Source organism: Urocitellus parryii, chromosome 7 (assembly GCF_045843805.1).
Source record: "Urocitellus parryii isolate mUroPar1 chromosome 7, mUroPar1.hap1, whole genome shotgun sequence".
Lineage (NCBI taxonomy): Eukaryota > Metazoa > Chordata > Mammalia > Rodentia > Sciuridae > Urocitellus > Urocitellus parryii.
In genome coordinates, this window is record NC_135537.1 from 138218305 (window position 1) to 138228319 (window position 10015).

Here is a 10015-nt window from a genome sequence, read left to right on the forward strand (position 1 = left end):
CAGCAGTCCCCCGGGAAGGGGAGGCTTGTGGGGTGAATCCTACAGCAAGCTCTGGCTGTGTTTGGGATCGGGGCCTGGGAAGGACAGAGCAGTTGGCTCTGATGTGAAGAGAAGGAGGGGCCGGCGTCTTGAAGGATGTCAAGAACAGATCTGTTTGGTACCATCTGCAGCGAAGTAGTGGTTAAGGTTAAAGCAAAGAGGAGATGACAGGGAGGGAACAGATGGCCAAAGAAGCAAAATAGCTGGCGAAACGGGAACAGAGCCTCTAGGGATGGCAGAAGGCAGGACCTCCGCACTGAGTGCCGGAAGCAGCCCTTTCCTTGGGGTGTGATGGCCAGGCCACCCTGGGTAGAAGTGAGTCAGAGAGAGAGGGGCAAGGCAGGGACCCCTGTGTGAGGGCTCCCCCCAGGGCCTGGGGGAAGACCCAGGGAGCTATTGACTCCAAAGCTAAGGGTTCCAGGTGCAGGGACCTTTTTTGATGTTGAAAAGGTGAAAAGGTATAACTGTCTTAGTGTCCATCACTAAAGCAAGGTGAAGCTACCTTGGCTCTCACTGAGCATGCCTAGGGGAGCCTTCTGGGAGGAGCTATGATACCAGCTGAAAACAAGCAACAGGGAATGAACCGCTCTTCTCAACTACCTTGGATCCACTTATGTCAATCCTTGTACACATACGGATGATGGCTGCCTGTGTTTACTGAGCACTTACTACGGACCAAGCCTTATCTTATGCCTTCTTCACACCCATCCTGTGGGATCCATCTGTGCTTATTTCCACTTTAAAGCTGAAGAAACTGAGGCACGGGCATATGCAATCTTGGTCCCTAGGTTACCCAGCTGGCACACTGCTGAGTCAAGTTGCAATCCCAAGCCCATGTTATCTTTGCTCTCTCAACCCCTAAGCTCCACTGTCTCACGTGCCCATCTGTCTTGATTTCTGTGACATTTGTTTTGTGGGGTGCTGGGTGCTGCTGAATCATTTGTGTTCTGGTAGTTCCCCTGCACTCCCTTCCTGTATTCTTCCAGGAGGCTTTATGACTGGCACTCAAGGCCCCAAGCCACTGTCTCATGCCATCCTCTTGGACTGCTCTGTCCACCTTTGTCTGGACAGTCACACTCCTCACCTCTGTCTCCTGCACTGGTTTTCTCATTGCAGACAGAGATGGGATGGCCTCCTACCTGTTTTCATAGCCCCGAGAAAGGCCCAAGGCCATGGCTGATTTGCAGCCTGAGCCCTACTTGGGTTCTCTGCCCTCCCCATAGGTTGCTCTCCTTGGCTTTTCTTCCAGGCTGACCTGATAGACTGAACAACCCAGCCAGACTGGTTGTTGATGATATGATGACCAACAGCCCCAGAACACACTGGCCCTGGTGGAAGACCCCTCCACCTGTCCAGCCTAAGCCTGCCAGCCAGGATGGCACCTAGAGGACTTAGAGCTGTCCTGTGACTTAGGGCTTCTTCTGTTCCTTTCCAGCCATGACTGAGTCTCAGAGACCAATTCTTCTTGCAGTTTTCTTGGAAAAGAAAGAAAGCTGGATGCAGTGGCATTAGGTCTCTAATCCCAGCATCTTGGGAGACTAAGGCAGGAGACTCACAAGTTCAAGGCCAGCCTGGGCAATTTAGCAAGACCCTCAGCAACTTACCAAGACCCTGTCTCAAAATTAAAACAAAAATGTCTAAGAGTGTAGCTCAGTGGTAGAGCATCCCAGGTTCATTCCCCAGTACCGCTAAAAAAAGAAAGGAAAAGAAAGAAGATAAAGGCAGGCAGAAAGTTTAGGTGATCTTGAGGAGTGGAAGAGCAGAATCCACTTTGGAATGGAGGCACTCTCCTCTACAGTAGTGAGGAGGGTGTCTGATCTAGCAGATACGGCAGGTGCTTTGAGCCTATGATTACTGTCTCATCAGTCATTGAAGTTTGGAGACAAAACTGCAAACAGTCCCTGTTATCTGATTCACAAGAGTCACTCTGGAGGCCTCCGGTGCTGGCACAGTAAGGGGTTGGCACAATACGGTGTGTGTGTGTGTGTGTAGAAACACACCTGGGGAGCATGCATCAGGTTTCCAGGGTGCGCACACCAGAGGTCCGCTGATGCAGAGCAGTGCACTCCCGTGCCCCGGAGCAGATGTGGGCACCCACGCCTTCAGTCCCCTAGCATGACTTGATGCTGTGGTGGGCTGGTGATCCACTCGGGGGGGGGGGGCAGGAGTGGGCAGGCCAGCTCTGTGTGCGCCACATGTCAGTAACAAAACTTGCTGAGTGGGCGTGTGGCTCGTCCTCTCAGGGGGTGGATGGGCACGACTCATCACACGTCTGCCAGCGGACAGACCACTGCAGGCCCCAGAAATGGGGCCTCTTGGCAGATTTCTGGGTTGATTCCATAGGGTAGTGGCATTGTGGTGACAATTGCATCAGTCTGTAGGAAATTGAGCAGAAGTCCCCTGACTAAGGAGAAAAGCTGGTTTCTCAACTCTCAGCCCATTGACCTGGTGGGAAAGTTGGCTTCTGCTTCCCAAATTGTCCAGGCAATTTGTTCTCTCTCTCTCTCTACTTGAGCCAACTTATAGTGAAGGAGGGCTTCACATATATGTATGCAGAGAGGCTTATGAGGCCCTAGGGGGGAAATTGGCATTCTTTGTAGAATGATTTATTTATAGGGTGATTGGATGATGGGATATGGAGGCTTAGGTGGCTCCATTAGTGAGGAACACACAGGGCAGGAAGCCTTGCTCTGCATTTGACATTTAGTGGGGCGACTCCTACCAGGGAGCTGCTTTTACTTTTAGAAGGTTTTGCCTTTAATGTTCTATTCATGGGCTTGTCTGCAGGCTGGGGCAAGGAAGGCGCATGTGGTGAGTTGGGCTGGGGGCTGAGGCTGGCCAGTGTGAAGGAGACAGGGCCCAGGGAGGTCACTCAGTGGCTAGTGTATGGCCGCCCCGGCAGGATGGACTCTGGGATGCTGGAGGAAGGCCGCTGTGTTCTTGCTCTGCAGGCAGCCTGCTCGCCCACCACCTCTCGTTGGCATGTGCTGCATGCGACACGCTGCGTGTTTATTTTACCGTCTGTCTCCCTCCCTGGCGCTGCTCTGCCTCTGACCACAGCCCTGTGGCAATCCTGGCTTTGGCCTTATCATGGTCCTTTCCTTTCTGGGGGTTGTGGAAAAAACACCCCAAAGCTGGAGTCTCAGGGCTTTGGGTTCAGTTTCATCCCTGTGGCTCACTCACTAGTCTTCTCTCTGGGCCTCAGTTTACCCATTTGTAATACAACTAGAAATTTTATTTTTCTTTTTTGGCACCAGGGGCACTTAACCTCTGAGCCACATCCCCAGCCCTTTTTATTTTGTAGTTTGAGACAGGGTCTCACTGAGTTGCTGAGGGCCTTACTAAGTTGCTGAGGCTGGCCTTGAACTAGCTATCCTCCTGCCTCAGTCTCCCAAATTGCTGGGATTACAGGCATGTGCCACCACACTCAGCCATAGGACTAGACTGATGGTCTTTTAAATGCTTTTCAGCAACAGAATGGTTTCCTTCAAATGATCCCCTGTGTCAGAGCCCAGAGTATAAAACACATAAGCATGGGGTGGGGCCCTGGTCAGAGCTGGGGGGAGGAGCTTCCTCCATGATTGCCCCACTAATTTGGAGACTCTGGAGTCCCCTGTGATCCCTCACACTGGAAGGTCACTAGGGTGCTGAGTGTTGTGTGCCAACAAGGACACTTCACTGTCCTGGGCACCTGGCGTGAGTGAGTCTTGGCCGGCCTCTGTGGTGGGGTAGGTTGTCCTGCCCTCATTTTGGATGTGTGAGGTGGCTCGGCTCTCCTCCCATGTCCAGGGAAGGTTTGTCCTGGTAGCCTTCTTGGCCCCGCCTCCGTCCCACCATCTGGAAAGACTTCTGGCTTTCCCCCCCTCATTCCACTGTTTCTGCTCTGGCTTGATGGTAAACTTGAAGCCTTCCTTACCTCCTTGGCCCTCTGGCTTCCTGGGTCTCCCTCCTCCTCCTGCAGCTGCTCTTTCTCAGCCGGTTTGCCAGCTGCACTTCCTCTTACCATCCCTCCATGTGGCACCTCCCTAGGCAGTGCCCTGGACCCTCTGCCCTCCATGCTCTGCTCTGAGGTTCTAGCAGCCACAGCCATTTGCTGATACCCACCCCCCATTTCCCATTTCCGGTCAAAATGCTGCTTCTGATGTACAAAGCCATCTGTCTGACTCCCAGATGCCGCCACTAGTCCCCTCACAGGCCCCTGAAACCCTGCGTGCCTGGAACTGTGTTCCTGCCCCTACCCTTGCCCCGAAGCACACCGCTTCTTCCCGGTTTCCTCCATCTTGGCATCTGGAACCATCATTCTCTCTCCCACCCCAGCCCAAGATGTGGGATCCTGGGACGGTCCCCTGTCACCTCACCCCTCCCCAGCAGCTCATCACTGAGTCCTGGGAGCTCCCTCGGCTGGCTCTCTTCTCTGCCTGCCCAGCCTCTATTCTTCTCCCCACCATCCCAAAGGCTTCCCTGCCTCCTCTTGCCTTCACCCAATCCAGGCTTTGCACGGTGGCCGGATTTTGCAGTGCTATGTGCTCTGGTCTCTTTTATTAATTCTACTCTGTTCATCAACCCGGTAAAATTGGCGTACCATCATGGCGTCCCACATGATGACCCGTCACTCTTGCTTAATTGCCTTCAATAAATTCCCTTTTCCTTCAGGGGATGGCCCAGCCTTCCTAACCTGTCTGTGAAGTCCTCCCACTTGGCTCCACCTGTGCTTGGGCTTCCTCTCTCCCCACTGCTGACTTTGAACCCTCAGCTCCAAGTCTACTCAGCTTCTTTTGATTCCACTGAATGATCTTCTCTCTTGTCTCTAAGGATTTGCCTGAGCAAATCTGCTAGAACGCTCTTGGCTGTCTCTTCCCGTTCATTCCTCTCCTTCAGGTGCCTCCTCTGGGCATCCTCTGTCACAAGGAGTGGGGTCCTGCGAGATGTGCACCTCCCTGTCATGATACTCAACCCACTTGATTACAGCTGCCTTTTGGGGGTAGGGGGTCCTGGGGATGAAACCCAGGTCCTTCCTTGTGCAAGCCAGGCAAGTGCTCTAGTACTGAGCCATACACCATACCTTTAATTTTATTATTTTTAAAAATTTTTGAGGGCTGGAGATGTGGCTCAAGCGGTAGCGTGCTTGCCTGGCATGCGTGCGGCCCAGGTTCGATCCTCAGCACCACATACAGACAAAGATGTTGTGTCTGCCAAGAACTAATAAATAAATAAATAAATAAATATTTAAAAAAAATTTTTTTTTGAGACAGAGTCTTGCTAAGTTGTACAGGCTGACCTTGAACTTGTGACCTTCCTTGCCTCGGCTGCCCAAATAACTAGGATTACAGGGGTATGCCACCAAGCCTCATTTTACAGTTACTTTTATATTATATTTTCCTTATAGGATCATCATTTCCATGAGGAACTAGCCAGGGCTTTTCCCCTTGCCCTTTCACACCCTCTGTCCACCCCACGCTCTGTCCTGTGCAAGTTCAACAGTGGATGGGCTCTCATGCCCTCTTGCTTCCAGTTGGGTTCAACAAGTGGTGAGATCACCCACAGGTTTGCTCAGAAGCACAGTCTGCATTAAGGATTCAAGCAAATAGTTTATTTGGGAAGGGATCCTAGGAAATACCAGGAGAGTGAGGAAGTAAAACAGAGAAGGCAAACAGCCAATCAAGTGTGCCTTGTCAAGCAGCTTAACCACCGTAGGCCACCAGAGTCTAGGCCCACTGGGGAACTCTGGGATATGGTCTAGAATGGGCACCCTGAAGTTACCTGACGTAGAGGTCGAGGGAGCTGGGGTGTCTACACTCCAACTTCCATCAGTCATTGACTAAATGGTGCTTCTGGAGAGGTATTAATTCCCCAGCACTTTTGCCCTGCTCTGTGGGTGAGCAGAGCCAGCTCTACATCTAGAGAAAGCCCTCAGGCAAAGAAACACAGTTCTGGGGGTTGGAAGGCATGCTGGTGTGTGTTGAAATGGTAAAAGCGCGGGCTGTGGGCAGGATCTGGCTGCCTCTGCTACCCAGCTCCTGCCAGCACTCCTCTCTGCAGCTCTTTCTGTGCCTGAGTTTGGTGAAGGCTCCTCCCCTCACTCAGCCTGGGCGTGTGGGGAGTAACAACATCACCTCTTAGGGTTTCCCTACCCCATGTTCATGCCTTCTTTATATACTCTCCAAATTACTCAATGCTAGGATGCTCTTTCCTACCAGGACCCAACTAAAAGAGCATCCTGTACCAAATACAATGAAGCACATAGTGGCATTAATGCATGTCTATATGAGATGATTGGCTAACAAATGTCGAGTGAGTGATTTTTTTTTTTTTTTTTTTTTTGGTATTAGGGTTTGAACTCAGGAGCACTCAACCACTGAGCCACATCCCCAGCCCCCAAACCCTATTTTTAATATTTATTTATTTGCAATACTGGGAAATGGACTGAAGAGCATTCTTACTTCTGAGCTATCCTCTCAGTCCTTTTTATTTATTTGTTTGTTTGTTTGTTTGTTTTGAGACAGGTTCTAATTAAATCCCAAGGCTGACCTTGAACTTGCAATCCTTCTGCCTCAGCCTCCCGAGTAGCAGGGATTACAGGTGTGCATCACCATCCTTGGCCAAAACCTAATTTTGGGGGAGGGGGATACAGGGATTGAACTCAGGGACACTTGACCATTAAGCCACATTCCCAGCTCCATTTTTTAAAAAATATTTTATTTTTTGGGCTGGGGATGTGGCTCAAGCGGTAGTGCGCTCGCCTGGCATGCGTGCGGCCCGGGTTCGATCCTCAGCACCACATACCAACAAAGATGTTGTGTCTGCTGAGAACTAAAAATAAATAAATAAATAAATAAAATCTTTAAAATATATATATATATTTTATTTTTTAGTTGTAGTTGAATACAATACCTTTATTTTATTTATTTATCTATTTTAAATATTTATTTCTTAGTTTTTTGGTGGACACAACATCTTTGTTTGTACGTGGTGCTGAGGATCGAACCCGGGCCGCACGCATGCCAGGCAAGCGTGCTACCGCTTGAGCCACATCCCCAGCCCCCTATTTATTTATTTTTATGTAGTGCTGAGGATCAAACTCAGTGCTTGCACATACTAGGCCTTGCCCATGCTCTGCTGCTGAGCCACGACCCCAGCACCCCCAGCTCCTTTTGGTATTTTATTTAGAGTCAGGTAACTGACTCTGTAACCAAAAAATTAAGTCATGATAATCTAGAGCTTTTTTTTTTCCCTTTGGTTTTTAATTAAATTTAGTAAATTTACTTTTTGAGATGGTGTCTTGCTATGTTACCCAGACTGGCCTCAAACTCGTAGGCTCAACTGATCCTCCTGCCTCAGATCCCCAGTTAGCTGGGACTACAGGTGCCCAGCTCTTTATTTGTTTAGTGATACTGGGGATTGATCCAGGGCCTACACACTAGGCAAGCACTTTACCACTGAGCTACAAACCCAGCTCTTTTAAATTTTTTTTTATAATTGAAGATGGACAGCATGCCTTTATTTATTCATTTTTTAAAATTTTTTTTAAAAGAGAGAGAATTTTAATATTTATATTTTAGTTTTTGGCGGACACAACATCTTTGTTGGTATGTGGTGCTGAGGATCAAACCCGGGCCGCACGCATGCCAGGCGAGCGTGCTACCGCTTGAGCCACATCCCCAGCCCATTTATTCATTTTTTTATGTGGTGCTGAGAATCAAACCCAATGCCTCACACATGCTAGGAAAGTGCTCTGCACTGAGCCACAGTCTAGCTCTTTTTTAATTTTTAATTTTTGGGAGGCACCAGAGGTTGAACTCAGGGGCCCTCAGCCACTGAGCCACATTCCCACCTTATTGTCTATTTTATTTAGAGGCAGGATCTCACCGAGTTGCTTAGTGCTTCGCTTTTGCTGAGGCTGACTTTGAACTCACGATCCTCCTACTTCAGTCTCCCGAGCTGCTGGGATTACACTGTGCCCGGCTTTAATTTTTATTTTGAGACAGGATCTACCCTAAATTGCTAAGGGTGATCTTGAACTTGTGATCCTTCTGCCTCAGGCCTCTTAGTTACTGGGATTACAGGTATGCACCACCATGCCTGGCTAGGTGCTGTAGCAGCAAAACCAGAGAACTTTCAAAGAGAGAGAAAGAAGCTGGGCATGATGGTGCATACCTGTAATCCTAGTGACTCAGGAGACTGGGGCAGAAGGATCACAGGTTTGAGATCAGCCTGGACAATTTAGCAAGACCCTATCTCAAAATAAAAAATAAAAAGGACGGGGGATGTAGCTCTGTGGTAGTGCTCCACTGGGTTCCGTCCACAATACCACACACACAAAAAAAAACTTGGCGCAGTGGTGCATGCCTGCCTGTAATCGCAGAAGCTCAGGAGGCTGAGACAGGAGGATCAAAGCAGCCTCGGCAATGGTGGCAAGGTGCTAAGAAACTCAGTGAGACCCTGTCTCAAATTAAAATACAAAATGGAGCTGGGGATGTGGCTCAGTGGCCAAGTGCCCTGAGTTCAATCCCTGGTACCCAGCCCCCCCCCCAAAAAAAAAAAAAGAGGTGGGGGGAGAGAGGGAGAAAGATGAGTGACTTGGACTCCCTAAACCTCTGGAAAGGGGGTGACTCAAGGAAGTGCAGCCTTTTTGTGGTGATTCCCCTGGCCCCTCTCACTGAGCTGATGTAGCTCAGTGGTAGAGTGCTTGCCTAGGATGTGTGAAACCCTAGGTTCAATCCAGAGTTCTGCAAAAAAAAAAAAAAAAAAAAAAGAAAAGAAAAAAAGAAAGAAAGAAAGAAAAAGAAAAGTGAGAAATACTTTTTTAGTGAAGAGGATGTGGAATAGAGTCATACCACAGCTTTCCCTGTGCAATGCCTCAGAAAAGAAGGAAAGCCCCAAGTCTGATTATCCCCAAGTTACAGAGGAGGATACTGAGGCTCAGAGGGGCTGAAGAACTCCCAAAGAACCCAAGTGAGGCTGCCTCACCCCGGCCCAACTCTGCTCTTCCACAACCCCCCCCCCCCCCCCAGCTGCAGGTCCAGAAAGATGCGCAGAGTGGGTCTCAGAGGATTGGCAGCGGGGCAGGCACTGCGCTGGGAAAAGAAACAACACTGTTACTTGGAAAAGTTTAGGGTTGTACTTGGCAGATTTTTATGGAACAAAATTTGCACTATCGATTCCTTGGCAAATGAAAACCTCTCATGGACACTCTGGGCTTCAGAGATCTGAAATGTTTAAATGAGGCTGGACCGAACATGAGGAGGTAAAATTGCCTGAGTAGCTGAGCTCAGGTGGTGCCTGGGGTGAGGAGACTCGGCCTCTTTTGTCTTCCCTCCCATCTGTGAAAATGACTTGTTCCTTTGAACTCCTGGTTCTCCCCAGGCAGGGAGGGCTCCCGGGTTGGTGCCCAGACCTGTGGTTTCAACAGAAAATCTGAGCAGTTCATGGGGCCACTCTCAGGAGAATGCAGCAGCCCAGGGGGACATCTTATCACCCAGGCTGGTCGTGGAGTGGCGATTGGCCCTGGGGCTGCCTTTAAATGGCAGTGGTTATCTTCTTGCTGTAATTGGCCCACTACCCTCTGGGAAATGGGGGATTAGTGCAAGGAGATGAGTGACTTGGACTCCCTAAACCTCTGGAAAGGGGGTGACTCAAGGAAGTGCAGCCTCTTAGTGGTCATTTTCCTGGCCTCTCTGCCCTGGTCCCTCCCTCCAGCCAGCCATCCACCCTCTGCCATCTACCCACAGATCTTCACCTTGCCCAAGGCCCAATATGGTCACCCACAGTTTGCTCTTCAAGACAGTCTTTCCTCTTCTGCTCCCACAGCTGAAGATCTGAAGTTCCTGGTATTCCCAGTTTTTTTTTTTTTTTTTCCCAGAAAACCACCCTCTCCCCACCCCCAATTGAGTCAGCCATGCAGTGGTTCATGTCGGGCCACGTCATAGATCATGATCACCTGCAGATTGTCTATCCACAGATGAACTGGCTTCCTCTT